This window comes from Mauremys mutica, chromosome 6 (genome assembly GCF_020497125.1).
Source record: "Mauremys mutica isolate MM-2020 ecotype Southern chromosome 6, ASM2049712v1, whole genome shotgun sequence".
Lineage (NCBI taxonomy): Eukaryota > Metazoa > Chordata > Testudines > Geoemydidae > Mauremys > Mauremys mutica.
Genome location: NC_059077.1, coordinates 98,354,088 through 98,373,251, shown reverse-complemented (window position 1 = coordinate 98,373,251; position 19,164 = coordinate 98,354,088).

Here is a 19,164-nt window from a genome sequence, read left to right as displayed (position 1 = left end):
GACAACTCCAGTAATTATTCTGCTAAGGTATAATGATTTTATTAAATAAGAAACTGCTCTTTCTCAGTATTTAAAAAAAAAAATAGGTGAGGCCCTCCAAAATGCTAGGCTTGTCTTAAAAATTAACAGATTTAAATGAATACATGTATATTATTTTAAATTTGCCTTCTGTTTGTTTTGCTTGTTTTTTGAACCTGTAAGGGGAAGCTGTCTTTCTCCAAACAGTGAGAACTTCAGGATCAAAATTCAATCTAAAATGCACATGCAAAAGTGCAGGCCTCCCTGCTGGCTGCTTAAAGGGGAATTCCCTTATCTAATCTTAACCTCTCCTCCCCGTTACTGTGGAATTGAGGGGTATGTTACCCCAGAATTTGATCAAGCTAACTGTGTGCATTCAGCCACCACAAATTAATAAAACAGAACACCACATAGTTAAGGGTTAATTTGGACAAGCAGGGCTTTTGGAGGCAAGGTCAAATACTAGCTGCAGGCTTGCACTTTCTGCTAATCAGAATGAGAGGAGGGGAGAAAAGAGTCAACAAATTATGAGATTGAAAGAAAATAAGTGGATGGAGACCTTGAGTTTGGGCGCCTTTGATATAGAAGCTTATTATGGCCAAGATTGTTAGGATTGTTTTGTGGATAAGTAGTTGATTGAAGTTAGAAGTGATGACCCAGTAGGGGTCACTATGAGCTATGTGTTTTGTAAAAAATAGTTATAAAAAGGCTAACTCAGGGGTCGGCAACCTTTCAGAAGTGGTGTGCCGAGTCTTCATTTATTCACTCTAATTTAAGATTATGCGTGCCAGTAATATATTTGAATGTTTTTAGAAGGTCTCTTTCTATAAGTCTATAATATATAACTAAACTATTGTTGTATGTAAAGTAAATAAGGTTTTTAAAATATTTAAGAAGCGTCATTTAAAATTAAATTAAAATGCAGAGCCCACCGGACCGGTGGCCAGGACCCAGGCAGTGTGAGTGCCACTGAAACTCAGCTCGCGTGCCGCCTTCGGCACATGTGCCATAGGTTGCCTATCCCTGGGCTAGCTAATAGAGCAGTTCTCTGAAGCTAACCTGAGAGACTTTTTCCTGACACCATAATCCCCAGTGGGGAAGCAACCGGCCATTGCTGACCTGCTGCTAATTACTCAATACTATCTCAGATTTTAGATAATTATTTGGGATGTTCTAAACCTATTACTTATGTCCATGTGTTTGTAAATCTAATAAATAGTAGTTTAAGATAAGAGGATGCTTCCTTATATCACTCTTTCATCAGTCGGACATGCTGTGTTCCCATTGATTTATTTCTGACACTGCCTGGAGTGATCATTGCTAGCCTGTCTCTTCTACTGCCCATCTCTCTCCCAGTCCAACCTCTCTCCTCCTTCACTCACATTTTTCAATAGTCTCCTATCCCCAGCCCTCACCATTTTTCCTGTTTTCCCCTTCACAGTAATATTCCCTTTGCTGCCACCTATTCCCTTCCACCTCTCAGTTTTCTCTCATTCCTCTTCAGTATGCCCCCTGCACCTCCATCAGCCATATCTCCTTTTCTTCTTCAAGGGGAAATCACTTCCCACATATTTCTGTCTCCTCATGGTTTTCTTTCCAGCTCATTAAACATAGCGTCCAGGAGGTGGCCATTTTGCTTGCCTGAGTTGGCAGTCTGGCTTCAGTCTAATTGAAAATAGTGGGAGGTGGTAGCCATCGTTGCTACTCTTTCTCTTTAGATAGGAGTGAGCAGAAAAGAGAAATACACACACCCCTATCAGTTCCTGTATGTGCCTCAGGGCTGAAGCATGCTGATAGTATTTGAGTAATTACAGTAGAGCCTAGTGTCCCTAATCAAGGCCCCATTATGCCAAATGCAGCACAGACATGAAAAGTCACTAAAGGCAGAGGGAGAAAGAAGCTCTTTACCTTCACTTGTAAAAGCATTGACACAAAGTATCCTTGCACATCCCTGACTCTTTGATTTTAGCTATGGCCCTAGATGCACCATATTGCCCAGGTTGCACCTGGGGTCACCTATTTCTGGAGACACAAGATATGAAAGGTTGCCTATGAGCAGAAGATTGTTTTTCTTTTGGACAGGTCTCGGCACTGAGCTCACCTGTAAGGTGTGGGGTTTTTTTTAAGAGAGAGTGATTGTAGCTTAGAAGCTTATCCTATCAGAGAACACTGTGGAAACTTGGTACTTTGCTTAAATGATCATGAGTTTGAGACAGCTCCAGTTCAATGAATAAAGATTGAAGAATTCGCAGTAATTTAAAGGGGAAAACCCTCTAACCCTTAAAGAATATTTGTTAAACACCTTAAAAGAAACTAGAAAGCTAGCATTTATCTATATGAGCAGTGCTTGTACTATTGTAGTCATGGTATTGCAAATTCCTAATATAGATGCCCCATACTGATGTAAATCAGGGCTCACACTGGTGTGGTTTCCTATGGTAATTAACCAGATTAAATTACAATCTAAACTAGATTTGATGCAGCAGTGTGTCTGCATTAGGGTTTTTCATCAAAGTAAGTACATTAATGTAGTAAATTTGTAAACCTTTTTCCATTATTGACAGATCCTAAGTAAAAGGTTAAATTTAAGTAAATAAATGAAACTTAAAAACACCCCCCTTTCCCCCTCAGAAACAGTGGAAAGTATGGAAAGGCAGAGGTAAGATCACTCAAACAGCTTAATATATAGACTTTGGGAACTTTTTTTATATGTATATGTTGTTGTTTTTTTAAAGAAACCCTGCGGCTGGATCATGGTTTTTCATTAAAAATTCTGCATATTTTTTAAAAAAATAATCTATTAGTCTCTGTATCAGATACATCATAAGGTATTAAACATCACTACATGTTCAGCACTTATTTACAGTACCTTTAATCATCCAAAATATCAGGCCCAATTGGACTCCCATTGAAACCAGTGGGAATGTTGCAGATGGAGAATTTTCAGGTTTAAGGCAATAGTCTTGCATTTAACAAATATATATAAACCTTTTATTAACATATTTGATACTGAGGGCCTTATCAATGCCTCCCATGCTGCAAACACATGCACATAACTGGATTTGCATGATCAGAGTTTAACCATTATTTGCTCTTCTTTGTAAATTATGGCCATTAATTTCCATTAATACAAATATAGTAGTTACCAATTTATCCTTTCATTTTTTTTGCCCTTTGTAAAATTCTATAAATTACATATTTTCATGATTTGATTTTTTTTCTCGCTTGAGTTTCACAAATCTGTACATATCTAACCAATACTATAGCACTTGTGAATTTTTTTTATTTTTACAATCAAATCAAACCTCAGACCGTATGGAGTTGTTCAGCCTTTTGTAGCAATCAATTCCAAATGATTTTCTATCACTGCAATTCAGGCTGCAAATCAAATCTAACCTTGCAGCCTTTGTAATGGAAATAACTCTGCAGAGAGAATGATAGTTAGATATCTCTGAGGAGCTGCTGGTTTTTTGTTTTTAATCTATAGACTATATTACAGGTTCTCTGGAATAGAGTCAATATATAGTCACACAACATAAAGTAGTGATACTTTCTGTTAAGTTTGCATACTGAAGCATTCATCCTTTGTTTATTCAAACCCATCATTTAGGAAACTTCATTCAGATTTTAGGCTTATAAATTTTTGCAGTAGGCTAACCATACACAATTGGTCATTGGAATCTCGGTGAAAAACCTTTAAGAGCAAATACAGTATATAATTACTGTACTAGTTCTCTGTAGCCACTAGAGGACAGCAACGTCCTAGATAACACATTTTTTTTCTAACTATTTTAGTATCTCAGGTTAGATTGGCATGCAGAAAAAATAATCATTAAAAATATATGCAATCAAAAAAAGTAGGTTATTATAGCGGCACGTTCCTGCTGCGCTAGTTAAAATTCTGTCAGCATTTCCACTGTAAACCCTCTTTTTTTGACGGGTTTATCACTCAGCTCTGAAAATTTGCTCTAAGCAAAACCTGACATACAAGATCTCAACCCTGGAGCAGATTTCTTTTTGCCATATTTTATGTCAGTTGGTTTGGCTCCTTTTAAGTTACAGTGTGGGAAGTAGTAGATATTTTTGTGGTTGCTTAGCTGTTGTCCTAAAATGCAAAAATGTCTGGGTTGAGTTTTTTGATGATTATGAAAATGAATTACTACAGGTCAGTTGCCCCTAATGAGATGCAGTCCAGTTTGATATTTGGAGGAAAGGTTAGAAAAGTGGTCTCTAAGGGTAGGTCTATACTTACCTGCCGGGTCGACGCGTAGAGTTCGACTTCTCGGAGTTCGAACTATCGCGTCTAATCTAGACGCGATAGTTCGAACTCCGAACGCACTCCCGTCGACTCCGGAACTCCACCACTGCGAACGGCGGTGGCGGAGTCGACGGGGGAGCCACGGACTTCGATCCCGCGGCGTCTGGACGGGTGAGTAGTTCGAACTAAGGTAGTTCGAGTTCAGCTACGCTATTCGCGTAGCTGAACTTGCGTACCTTAGTTCGACACCCCCCCCCCCACCCAGTGTAGACCAGGCCTAACTCTTCTTTGACTGAATTACACTATACATATATATTGTATAGCATTGGGATTGCATTCCACATTTTTGTATTTTGGAGTGGCTTATGGGAAAGAGCGATTACTCCTTTAAAGGGTCCTTTTACATGTAGATACTAATAGGCTGAATTTGTTAAGATCAAGTGAATAAATAAAGTCTGGAAGGGAAAAAAAAGTCCTTAAACAACACTGGTTCTTGTCTAAATTAGTTTTTGGTTGTGTTATGACTTGAGTTCTTTGACTGACAATTAATTTAAGCTAATTAACACAATTGTAAATACCAGTCTTGTCATCTCCCCAGATGTTTGTTGGTACTTTTGCCCATTTGATCAATGCTGCAAATGTTTATTCTTTGTCCCACCGATCAGCCTAGCATAATGGAAAAAAACAAAAACCACTTGTAGCTGGGAACAAATGTGTCCCACAATAGCTTTTACAAACAGGTGAAGTGTCCCTAGTTAACTGCCAATCCATTAACTCTAGGTAAAAAAAAGTCTAATATAGATATAGCACCGGGCTTGTTAACTTGGCTCTTACTCAGGTGTTGCCCCTAAGCCAGCTCCTATTCACACATCCAGTCCTCTTACGTGATTGTGGTGGTGCTTTACACCAGGGTAGCTAACCTATTCTGAGATATAGGCTAAAGCCTAAGTAAGACTTTCACTTGGGCTGGTAGCCCGCTTCCCGCTCCCCCATGTATTGTGGATGTAGGCTAAGCCACCTGAGTGCTGATAGTCCTCCAATGCCTTCTCACAATTCCCCCATTGGCCCAGGAAGGACAAGTTTTTACCATGATTGGGAAAGAATCATATAGCAGCTCAGCTTTACTGCAGTGCTATGACTCATGGGATATGACCCCAGAAGTCCTAGTGATGTGGACAGGTGAGTGTAGCACCAGTATGGGCCTGGGCCCAGGCCCAGCTTTTTAAGTTTTGTAGGCACTGTGCTCAGTGTTGCAAAGTCCAGGTAACTTGGATGACTAAGTCCTATTTTCTAAAGTAACTTAGTCCCCTAAGGGTGGGATCCATGAAGGTACTCAAGTCCCATTTTTAGGCACCACTGTGATCCACAAAACTTTTGCTTGGCCGCCACCTACTTCTGTAGGTGCCTAAATTACTTCCTCTGGGTATGTGCGCTGCAGCCTCATGATAGGCAGCTGGACACTTATCTCCACCCTAAGCCCCAGAGCGATTCATAAACTGGGAAAGATAGGCATGTGGGGATGTGATCCAGTAGGCATTCTCTGAAGTTGCCTTTGGATTGGGCCCATCATGTAAGTTCACACAAAACAATGGGGAGCTGTGGAGTGGGGAAAGCTTCCTTATAACCTTTAGCCTAGATCGGGTTTCTCAAACTTTTTTGCTGGGACCCCCTTTGAAAATATTTCAGGCTGTGACAACCCCCTTCCGCCCATACCATGGCACCCTTACTTATGTGCTGCTGCTGGCAGTGGCGTTGTCTTCAGAGCTGTGCACCCTGATACAAGTAACCACTCTCGTGACCTCCCTACATTAGTCTTGCGACTCTCTTTTGGGTCAGGACCCGCCGCGTGAGAGAAACAGGCCTAGATACTTATCTGGGATGTGGGAGAGCCCCAGTTTAAGTCCCCACTGCTCTTGAGAGGAAGTAGGAATTTGAACTGGGATTGGCTACACCTCAGGTAAGAGCCCTAACTACTAGAATATGATGTGGGGTTTCCTCAGTCTCTCCTATTGAGGGTATTGCACTTTAAATAATTAAATATTAATTGGATCAGTGAAAGAGTTATAATCAATCTATAGCCTAGTGGTTGGGTGATTCACCTGAGAGGTGGCCGTTTCCTGTTTAGATTCCCCCTCTCCTTCAGGAGGAGGGGTAACTTGAACTGTGACTCTCCCACATCGTAGGTGAGTACCTTGCCCATTAGGCCAAAGGTTATAAGGGAAGTACTTCTCCTCAGTGCCCTCCCTCCCCCGGCACTTTAGTTTCAGGCCCTACATGCTACTTAGGTGTTTAACGACCTATCTTCCCCAAGTTTGTGGATTGTAAGCAGAGCAAGGTACCTCCCCGCAGCCTGGCCTTATGTGCCTGTTCCCATGAGAGGGACAGGGTTTACAACACACCTTCTGGTTGGCAACTCCCCACCTAATGTGTTGGCATTGTGGATTGCAGTGTAAGGCACCTATATCTCCTGGTGCCTAATTCAGAATTTGTGAATTACAGTGTTGCTTCCTGTGATTTTCTAGGTACCTAAAAATTAGGTGCTCTGACTCTGAGACACACCATCTAAGTCCATTGGAGGATCTGGGCCTACGTGCCTAAGTTACTTTGGAAAATGGGACTTAGGCCTTGCAGTGCAGAGTGAAGTAATGCCTAAAAAACTTAAAAAACCTGGGTTCCAGTAACTCAAGTGTGGCTTTGCAACATAGCTGCTCACACCTGAGCTAGGCTAACCTGGTGTTCAGATCTGGGTTAACTCTTCAGGTGAGCTGGACAGTGAAGAGTAGTTATGTGTTGCAGAGGATTTTGAGATTTTAAAATTTAGTGTAGTTCCAGTTTGGAACAAAACTGAAACATCTCAATGTTTTCCACAAAATTGAATTACTCTTCTGTCCAGGATGACGGGGAGTCTTGGCTCTGAGACAGTCACCTGGCAGGATGCCAAGGAACTAGGAGCCCAGGAGTATGTCCACACTGAAGCTGGAAGCAAGCCTCCCAGGTGAGGTAGACAGACTGGTTTTAGTGGGATTCATGCTAAAATTAACTGTTTGTGGCACTGGCAGAGGATCAGGCTGGCCACCTGAGCTGGACCCAGCGGGTAGGGTGGACTTGGGTAGCAAGCTCAAACATCTACTGGTACTGCAGTGTCTGCACTACTATGTGACTCATGCTAGCACATTCAATCTACTCAGGCTGGCTGGTTCACTCCCAGCTGCAGTGTAGATGTACTCTGGGAAGCCCGGCTACCAAGGAGATGTGAACCCTGAAATGTGGAGTGAGGAAACTAGAAAATCTGCCTGGTTTCTGGTGGAATTTCATCAGAAGTGATATTGTCCCATGGAAGGTTTAGAATTCTACAAGTTGAAAAATTCTAAGGAAAAACTGTTCTGCAAAGCTTTTTCTGACAAGCTCTACTGGGCAGAGAAGATATTTCCAGTGTATCCTGGAACAAAGGTTTGTGGAGTGGTTAGACCAGCAGTTACAGGCATGTTAGCTAATTTGAGTTAATTGGCAATCAATTGTGTTGTAACTTGAGTCAATCAAGAACTCCACTTTAGGCAGACAAGCATCCTGTAACTGTCTGACAGATTGATAGTCCATACATGTAAAATATATATATACCAGTGACATACTGTACCAGGCTATGTGGTGTATACTAATACCCTAAAATAAAAAAAGCAACCATTAATTGCTTTGGATAAAATGCAGATGCTGGAAACTCCAGTTTATCAGCTAGCGAAGCTGAACCAAAAATACTTGGTTATACAATGTCCAGTAATTATTCATTTTCCAGATTGCTTTGTAGGCCACTGGATATGTAACTCACCTTCAGGTAACAGTGGTTTTGTTGGTAGAATGAGTCAGGAACTATTGTTTCCCCTTTGTTTGACCATATAAAAAACATTGTTTTCTACAAGCATCCAGGTGTACCTACACAATAGTTAACCATCTTTAACTCTTGAGTTGCTTGTGATTGTCTCAGACATTAGAACAGCAGAATTGGTTTTAAGCAAATAGCCAATAAACTGGAATTTCCAGCACCTGCATTTTATCCAAAGCAATTAACCATTGCTTTTAATATTTCAGGGTATTAGTATGCACTGCATAGCTTGGTATGTATTAAGAGCTCTTTTCTGGCAAATGGCTTCTTCCTATTTATAGTTTTTCACCAAATGAGTTGCTTAGCAGGCTTCAGAAAGCCATGTTCCTGTGATTGTTATTGTGTTGCTTCAGTAACTCTAGAGCATTTATCCATGTAATAGCATGGTCTTCTGCTTCACTGCTTATATAGTCCTCATGCTTCAATAACTTTGTGTGATAAGATTCAGATGAAATGCTGCTTAGTATATTTTATGTATTTAAATGAATATTTATAGCAAACAGGGAAAGCAAACATTTTTTAAAAACAATCTGTTTGACTTAAAAGGTTAATTAGGCTTTAACATATATTATTTTATGATTATGAACAACTTGTTATAATACATGTAAATGCTGTAATTTATTGTGCTGTATTTGAAATGTGAATTATTGGCAACATTGGTACAAATGCAGAGATTTTTATCTTCTAATGTGCCTAAAAACATCCTAAGTAGGACAGTTCCAGGACTTGATCCTGCAAGCCAAACCAGGCAGGCAAATCTCTGTGTCACTGCAACAGAGCTTCCTCTTGTGAGGACCATGGGGGCAAGGATTAGAGGATGCTGGAGGTACAGAGGTTTATCTGTGCCTGGATAAGCTCACGGGATCAGGACCACAGTATCCTCTAATCATTGCCCCCACCAAAATTATTCAGGCTCAGCTGAATTAGCTTATAGAAAAGGCTCTGCTGGCAAGCGAATAAAATGCCATTAGGTAAAAGTTAATTCACTAGCTGAATATAATTTAAGATTGTGTTTCTCAGTTAACCCAATACTTATGCAACACTGAATTAATTCAAATTACGTTAGTGACTGCCTTACTTTTACTTCCCATTTGCTTAAATTAGGCACATTTTGGACCAAGGAGGGAGCAAATTTCAAGGCTGAGAGGTATCCCAGAAAAAGTTGTCTCTGCAGTCATCTCTGTATTCAATCACCTGGTTGAATGCCTCAAAAAATTGTAGCATAAGCATTAAGCCATTTGGGCCACCAGAATAGTGATCTTGGTATTGTACCTAGTAGAATGGCGTAGCTAATTGTCAGACCATCCGATGTATGCTTTCCCTTCTTTGTTACTCTCACTTTGAGAGGCCAGGAGAAGATTAAAAAGGGACTAAATCAGTGTATTCCTCATGGGCTATTGCTGACATCACAAATCCTGGCTTCTAGTCTTGACTTTGGGAGAGCAGTGTGGTCTTGTGGTTACAGAATAGATAAGCACATAGATTTGGCAATTTTTTTCTGAAAGGCAACATGGTTAAGTGTATAAGATTTGGGTTCACCATATTAGAAATCTGTGTTCTATTCCTGCTGTGCCAGCACTGACATTGTGAAGTGTATAGAATTCTCACCAGCCAATGGATGAAGTCTCCAGTCTCCAACCCAGTGTACCTTCCACTAGGCCAAAGGGTATTTTGGCAAGCAAGGTGGCTGGCTAGTTGAGACGGCTCAGTGAGGTTTGGGAACATTCTAAGCTTGGATTATTCAGAGAATTAAGGGACCAGTCTTGAACTTGTATAAATGATGATTTCTCAGAAGCTGAGCCAAAACCTTACTGACCTAGAGACTATTTGGCAGCCAAATTCCAATCATGTAGGTGGTAGAACTTGTTAAAAATATTCTGACTTTAAAATATATATATTCCCCTGACCTCTCTGGGAGCAGGCTGAACGGTTTGGGCTGAAACATTTAAAATTGTACAGGCAGAGATCAAGCGTGAAACTTTCAGTCTTAACTGTTAAAACTTGGCAAAGTTAATGGGAAGTGTTAGGGTAATCTTAATTATCAGTGAAGCACATACTGAGGCAACCTTAAATAAGGTTTTGTGTGGGTATGTTGGGTTTGTGTGTATACACACACTAAAATATATTTTTATTAAATCCATACCTTGTATACATTTAAAAAATCAGTTATGTAATCATGTGTTTACAATCATACTGTATGTTAATATTCAATAGACACTATAAAAATATAAATCTAAGGGAAGCATTTGATAGTGTTGCATGAAATTTTATACAGTACTCAACTAATTCAAATTTATCTTGGATGCAGGGACTGTTAATGGGACTGATTGATGAGTCAAAGGGGGTTATGATGATCAGCAATGTATTGAATTGAGGGAGAGGTCTAGTCAATGCAACAGAGACTGGCGTAAAGTCTCAGCGTATCATTAATGACCTGGTTGGAATAGAGTGTTCATACTAAAATAGGGGCAGTTGTGAATATCAGGGATGACTGAGAGATACTATACAGATCTGGGGAGGTGAGAAGTATGGGCAGAAAAAAAAATTGAAAGTCCAAAATGTGACACACAAAGTCCAAGGTAGAGAAAAATATGGGCATTCAATGGGAGGGATGTACATATTAGTAAGCACTAATACTGAAAGAGACCTAGAGTAAATAGTGGAGGGCAAATTAAGCATCAGTTAACAAGTTTGGACTGACTAAACAGACGTATCATCAGAGCATGGAGCGAGAAGGCAATGGTCCCTCTCTGTACTCCCCTGTATGTGAGGGAAGATTAAAACTACTAAATATATATAGCTTGGTTGGACATGGATGAAAAGTATAGTTATGGGTGGAGATATGTTACTCTACAAATATTTGAAGGGTAAGAACACCAGTAAAAGAAGGAATTATTTACATTTGTAAAGGGGCATAACTAAGAATGTTGAGATGGAATATAAAGGAAATTAAAATGAATTTTAGGAAAAAATTCCTGTCAGTGAGATTTATTTGATCATGGAATAATCTCCCAATAAAAATGTGGAAGAACAGGCCAGCCCTTTCACACACTCAGAGCTAGGCTAGAGAGTACACTAGTAAATATACAGAAGGTATAACTCTCTGTAATGAGGAGGAAATGGAATAAAAGAGCTAACAGGGCTAACAAGGTGCAGTATTTCAGTTGCTACTTACATAAAAGGCTCCCATTCTTTCCCACCCCCACAACCAAGTATATACAGAAGATGCTTTAGGCTATAATGATCAGACCATGAAACAAAATATTTGTCTTTTGCTGAAAAAATATGGTTATATGAGTTAATCTGAATGGCTCTTTCATAGCATCACCTTACACAATATTTAAAAAAAATTATATTTAGGTAAATATGTAACTCCTTTGCTGGACGCACCATCAAATCTTGTTTGGTCATCAAGATATCAGTGTTCAAAAACATAGTGCAGTATTTTTGTGAAATGTGTAGAGCATCTCACTTGTTTTGACTGACGGATCTCTCAAATTGCAAAGCCTAATGTTCATCTGTTTGTTTTTTCCCACCATGGGGTGGAAGACTTTTTTATGTCTGAGTTGGGTCTTATTTCAGCCAATATTAGGAAAGGAGGATGAAAACTGAAAGTGTCTTTAGGTTGCCATATCCCTTTTGGAGAGCTGTTTGCCTTGGCACATCTCTGTTGGGGCAGCTGGAAGAACAATTATGTATTGCAGCTGAGAGAATCCGTCAGATCTGGTGGCTGAGCTCAGAGGATTTAGCACTCTGGCTCTAATTTAAGCATTGTTCTTTCTGAACATTAAAGTATGATAACTTTAATCAGAAGTATCATAACTTAAACTCATAGGAATGTTGTTTTCAACATTCAGCCGTTCTGGGTCTGTCTTAAATGACAAAAAGCAAAAATTAAAGAAAAAATCATTTAGACTTGCTGAAGAAAAGGATTTACTTCATTCTCTTCATGGTCTAGCAACATTCAATAGATTTATGAACATTATCAACAGAATTCATGCTGAGGCAGCTCATTGGAGCAGAAACTCCATGCTCATGAAGAACCTACTTCAAACCTGCAAGAGAGGAGAATAAAAGGAAAAGATGCCCCCAAGTTGCTATTTTGCCTGTTTTTGGCAGATTGTCATATTACATATCAAGTATAGATTAACTGCAGCCATATCCTATATCTTTATCATTAAAAATGATACCCAGTGTGATGGGTTGGGTCACAGAAACCCCTTTGGGACTGCCACCTGATGTGCTGGGACTACCTCTGAGCCCATTTTCCCTGCCAGCATGGGACTTCAGTACCCTGTCTTGTTTGAGCCAGACACGCTTGCCTGCTGCAAACACAGATCTAAGTCTGAACCACGTCCCCTGCAGGCTAAACTGAAAACAGCTTAAAAAGTGATCCTGTCTCCAGCACTCAGATACCCAGCTCCCAATGGGGTCCAAACCCTAAATAAATCTGTTTTACCCTGTATTAAGTTTATACAGGGTAAACTCATAAATTGTTTGCTCTCTATAACATTGATAGAGAGAGATGCACAGCTGTTTGTGCCCCGGGTATAAATACTTACTCTGGGTTAATTAATAAGTAAAAAGTGATTTTTATTAAATACAAAATAAGATTTAAGTGGTTCCAGTTAATAACCGAACAAAGTAAACTACCAAGCAAAATAAAACAAAAATAGGTAAGTCTAAGCCTAATACAGTAGGAAGCTAAATGCAGGTAAATCTCATCCTCAGAGATGTTCCAATAAGCTTCTTTGACAGACTAGCCTCCTTCTTGTCTGGGTACAGCAATCACTCACACCCCTGTAGTTACTGTCCTTTGTTCCAGTTTCTTTCAGGCATCTCTTTGGGGGTGGAGAGACTATCTCTTGAGCCAGCTGAAGACAAAATGGAGGGGTTTTCCTAGGGCATATATAGTCTCTCTTGTGGGTGGAAACCCCTCTCTCCCCCTGTGTAGAATCCAACTACAAAATGGAGTTTTGGAGTCACATGTCCATGCATGACTCAGTTTTCTACAGGATGTTCCCAGGAAAGCTCAGATGTGGAGGGCGTCCATCAAGGTTCATTGTTAGCAAAGTACTTCCAATTACTTGAATAACCCCTTCACACTATGTTGCCCAAATCTGCCTTAAGTGCTTTCTACAGTAAACACTTTAAATACAAGCATAGAGACAACACTCATAACTTCAGATATGAAAATGATACATGCATACAAATGGGATGAATACATGCAGAAGAACATAACCTTTCCAAAGATATGTTACATGGCATATCTAGCATACAACATATGAGTGTAAATATGACATAACTGGAATAAGCATATTTCTATAAAGCATTATGGGGTGCAACGTCCCACCCAGATCTCAACATAAGAAAAACAAGAGCAGTATTTTAGCCACCGTTGCACAAATGCACATATTAGTGGAGTTATGATCCTGTGGATCAACTCGCCTCTCAAACAAGTGATTATGAGATAATTCAGTTCAAAATAAATGGCAGGATAAACAAAAATAGATCTGTGACTAGGGTTTTTGATTTAGAAAGGGCTAACTTTAAAATGTTAAAGAAAGTAGTTAGGGAAGTGGATTGGACTGAACAACTTGTGGATCTAAAGGCAGAGGAGGCAGGGCTGGCTCCAGGCACCAGCGCAGCAAGCAGGTGATTGGAGTGGCCAACAGAAAGGGGCGGCACGTCCGGCTCTTCGGCGGTGGGTCCCTCAGTCCATCTCGGAAAGAAGGACCTGCCACCGAATTGCTGCCAAAGAATGAAGCAGCGGCGGTGGAGCTGCTGCCGAAGTGCCATCAATCGCAGCTTTTTTTTTTTTTTTTTTTTGCCGCTTGGTGTGGCAAAAACTCTGGAGCCAGCCTACAAGGAGTGGAAAATGGGAAGGATTAGCAAGGAAAGCTACTTTATTGAGGTCAGAACATGTAGGGATAAAGTGAGAAAGGCCAAAAGCCATGTAGAGTCGGACCTTGCAAAGGGAATTAAAATCAATAGTAAAAGGTTCTATAGCCATATAAATAAAAGAAGAAAACAAAGAAAGAAGAAGTGGGACCGCTGAACACTGAGGATTGAGTGGAAGTTAAGGATAATTTAGGCATGGCCTAATATCTAAACAAATACTTTGCCTCAGTCTTTAATGAGGCTAATGAGGACCTTAGGGATAATGGTAGGATGACAAATGGGATTGAGGATATGGAGGTAGATGTTACCACGGCCGAAATAGAAGCCAAACTTGAACAGCTTAATGGGACTAAATCGGGGGGCCCAGGTAATCTTCATCCAAGAATATTAAAGGAACTGGCACATGAAATTGCAAGCCCATTTGCAACAATTTTTAATGACTCTGCAAACTCAGCGGTTGTGCCGTATGACTGGAGAATGGCTAACATAGTTCCTATTTTTAAGAAAAAATAAGATTTAAAAAAAAAAGTGATCCAAGTAACTACAGTTTGACATCTGTAGTATGCAAGGTCTTGGAAAAAAATTTGAAGGAGAAAGTAGTTAAGGACATTGAGGTCAATGGTAATTGGAACAAAAATACAACAGGGTTTTACAAAACGGAGATCATGCCAAACCAACCTGATCTCCTTTTTTGAGAAGGTAACAGATTTTTTAGACAAAGGAAATGCAGTGGATCTAATTTACCTCGATTTCAGTAAGGCATTTGATACAATTCCACATGGGGAATTATTAGCTAAATTGGAAAAGATGGGGATCAACATGAAAATTGAAAGGTGGATAAGAAACTGGTTAAAGGGGAGACTACAATGGGTCACACTGAAAGATGAATTGTCAGGCTGGAAGGAGGTTACTAGTGGAGTTCCTCAAGGATCGGTTTTGGGACCAATCTTATTTAATCTTTTTATTACTGATCTTGGCACAAAAAAGTGGGAATGTGCTAATAAAGTTTGCGGATGACACAAAGCTGGGAGGTACTGCCAATACAGAGAAGGACTAGGATGTCAGACAGGAAGATCTGGATCACCTTGTAAACAGGAGTAATAGTAATAGGATAAAATGTAATAGTGAAAAGTGAAAGGTCATGCATTTAGGGATTAATAAAAAGAATTTTGGTTATAAACTGGGTACGCATCACTTGGAAGTAACAGAGGAGAAGGACCTCGGAGTATTGGTTGATCACAGGATGACTATGAACTGCCAATGTGATATGGCTGTGAAAAAAGCTAATGTGGTCTTGGGATGCATCAGACAAGGTATTTCCAGTAGAGATAAGGAGGTGTTAGTACCATTATACAAGGCACAGGTGAAACCTCATCTGGAATACTGTGTGCAGTTCTGCTCTCCCATGTTTAAGAAGGATGAATTCAAACTGGAACAGGTACAGAGAAGAGTTACTAGCATGATCCGAGGAATGGAAAACCTGTCCTATGAAAGGAGACTCAAAGAGCTTGGCTTGTTTAGCCTAACCAAAAGAAGGTTGAGGGGAGATATGATTGCTCTCTATAAATATATCAGAGGGATAAATACCAGGGAGGAAGAGGAATTATTTAAGTTCAGTACCAATGTGGACATGAGAACAAATGGATATAAACTGGCCATCAGGAAGTTTAGACTTGAAATTAGATGAAGGTTTCTAACCAGCAGAGGAGTGAAGGTCTGGAACAGCCTTCCAAGGGGAGTAGTGGGGGCAAAAGACATATCTGGCTTCAAGACTAAGCTTGATAAGTTTATGGAGGGGATGGTATGATGGATAGCATAATTTTGGCAATGAATTGATCTTTGACTATTAGCAGGTAAATATGCCCAATGGCCTGTGCTGGGATGTTAGATGGGGGTGGGATCAGAGTTACTACAGAGAATTCTTTCCTGGGTGTCTGTCTGGTGAGTCTTGCCCACGATGCTCAGGGTTTAGCTGATCACCATATTTGGGGCCTGGAAAGAATTTTCCCGCAGGGCAGATTGGCAGAGGCCCTGGGGTTTTGGGGCCTTCCTCTGCAGTGTGGGGCACTGGTCACTTGCTGGAGGATTCTCTGCACCTTGAAGTCTTTAAACCATGATTTGAGGACTTCAGTAGTTCAGATATAGGTTAAGGGTTTGTTACAGGAGTGGGAAGGTGAGATTCTGTGGCCTGTATTGTGCAGGAGGTCAGACTAGACGATCATAATGGTCCCTTCTGACCTTAAAGTCTATGACTGATTCTATGATTCTTAGATTCCATTTTCAATTGTGCAACATCCCCCTTCCAGCTGCAGCAATTAGCTATGCACTGATTATCAGGTTCCTTCTTATGCTTCTCTGAGAGTCTAGACTCCTTTTTTTTTTAAGACACTTTTTAAAGCATCTGACAACAAGGAACAGGAATTAGCAATAGGTAACTTGCCAGCTATTTGCAGCCTTCCAGAAAATGCTCTGCTAATTGGTCAATAGCCCACAATTTGGGAAATGCTGGTTGTTGTATAAAACTACAACACTGAGAACCAATAATCCCCAAATCTAAAAAGATGTATATGCAAACCACTTGCCCAATTAAAACCTGGGCAATTACTCTATGACAAAAATGTTTGACTCTGTAGTAACTATTGCCCAGTTGTGTAACACAACAGCACAGAAGTGAATAACAGCTGTCTTTTCTGACTGATCTGGCTTCTTTGTTTCTTGCAAATTGCTCGTGTATCTGTCTTCATAGAGCCATCTCTACCCAGAGGGTCACTTTGCAAAGATTTTGAAATAACCTCTAGCTCTCTGAGGACTGTCTTATCTTTCTTAATGGCTCAGTTGCTAGCATTATTGTTTAAGTTCTCTTATTTTCAAAGAATCTTTGCGGTACCTTCGGTTCTCTAGTGATACTCTACATTTCGACTTCGTCTTGCATAGCAGTTAAGAAGCTGATGACACATTCGACTATGAATGGTCTTAAAGGCATGGCTGCTGATATGGGGAGGAATTGCTCAATGCAGTGAGTTATAAGGAAAATAGATTGCCAACTTGAAATTGATTAATATTAGTAGTTAGCACTTATAAAGCACTTTTCATGTTCAAAGCACTTTACAGTCATTAACTAATTAATCCGCAAGACACCCTGATTTCCTCCCCTGACCTCATTATCTGCTCCCACCATCTACCTTTCCACCCATTATCATCAGCTCCCACCATTCTCTAATTTTCCACTCCAACAATCTATCCTCACTGTTCATTCTGTAAGCTTCATTTAGTGATTATTTATGAGCAGCATGTGACCTTCTCTCCCCCCAAAAAATCTAACTTTTTTAAACACACACTTATCACAGAGTGAGTCATAAACCTATATAACATGTAATTTACTGTATTTGACTATGCATCAGATTCAAGCAAATTGACCATAAATTTATATTAAACATTTTATGTTTGTACTGGGGTTAGCACTACTGATCTATTGAGAGCTTACCAGATATAAATATTCTTATTAAATAAACAAAATACATAAATAGAGAATATTAGCTTCAGCCCTGTTTAAAAAAAAATAAAAAAATTAAAAGAACCTCAGAAATTTACAACTAGTGTGTGAAGTCAAGTATTAATAAACCATTGTCAAGTTTACCATTTGCACTGTAAATTTAACTTTTAATTATTTGGGACATTACAGACAAGTAGAATTAACTCCATTTAAGATGCAATAAAACATGAGTTTCATATGAACACCAGAGGTCCAAATGTTTGGTCATGAGATTGTGTTATCTTATGTGAAGATGTCCACAGGGACTTTGTGGCAGTCCAGGGGAGTCCCTGGTAGCATAGCTCAAATGGACCTAAGGTACAGGATAGCCCTGTAGACGCACTAGGTTTGGAGGCAGGATCCAGGTTTTTTTCTGCGTGGATCATATTCCATGCCCCAACAGGATAATGAACGGAGATCTCTATCAAAGGATCCTTGCAAAGATTTCATTCCGTTACAAGGTTTTGCCTGATTAGGTATCAAAGTTATTGGACTCCATATCAGCTTCAGGTTTTTTATTTTTTCTCTTGATGTGATGAAAATAAGGAAGTCATCTGTATACAGCACAATTTTATATACCTTTCTGATTCTTATTGTTTCTTCATTTGGTTGGCTGTTGTTAGGGCTATCATGATCATTTGTAATTGATTGAATGCTTTTTAAGAACCCATTAGTATTGCTGGTCGGTGTTGATATTCTGAATAACTGACTAAGAATAGTCTTAATTTTTCCAGTGGCTTGACTTGCTATGGAATTGGTGCACTTCCATGTGTGGAAGTATTCTGACCAAATCGGTTTGCCCTAGCCTTTGCAGTAATCTTGGCACCTGTATTAAACAGTTAAATGAGTCTATAGGAAGTATGTAATAGATGCCTTTTTCCAGGTGTCACGCTGTCTGGAGTGGCTCACAACTGTGAATGCCTACCTCAGAGCAGACTGTCAGAAACAGACCGGCAGACACCCCAAGCTGGTGGTGTGTTCTATAATTAGATTTCACCAAGCCAGTAACACATGTGAACTCTGAGATCACTGTACCAGTCTTGCCATGGAGGCACAGACAGTCCCCTTAGACTGCCACCCAGACAAACTGGACTTTATGATAAAAGGTCACTTAAACCAAAAACCACATCCCATTTAGCTTGCTCCCAGTCCCAAAAGACTAGTCACTTACCCCAGATCAATTCTAGATCTTACACCAAAGACAATACTGGCAGCCAATTCTATAGTAAACTAACTAATAGTTTATTAGCTAAGAAAAGGAAATAAAAGTTATTGAGCGGTTAAAGCAGGTAAAAATATATGCACAGGTGAGTCATCGTTTGTGGCAGTGATGAAATAAACTGCCAGTTTCCCAAAAGTCTTTTCAGGGTCACATCAGGTTTAGGCATTGTTTCTCAGGTGCTATAAAACATGTGTGCATGTAAGTAAATAGATTAGGTGCCAAAAGATGGCTCTTAAGAGTATCCTGTGGTGTTCTGGGTTTTGTAGGACGAATACACTTTTCATTGTGCATTGTAAATGGCTTCTTACGTGTACCTCTCTATACGCAGCTCATAATTGGTATAACTGCAATGTGGC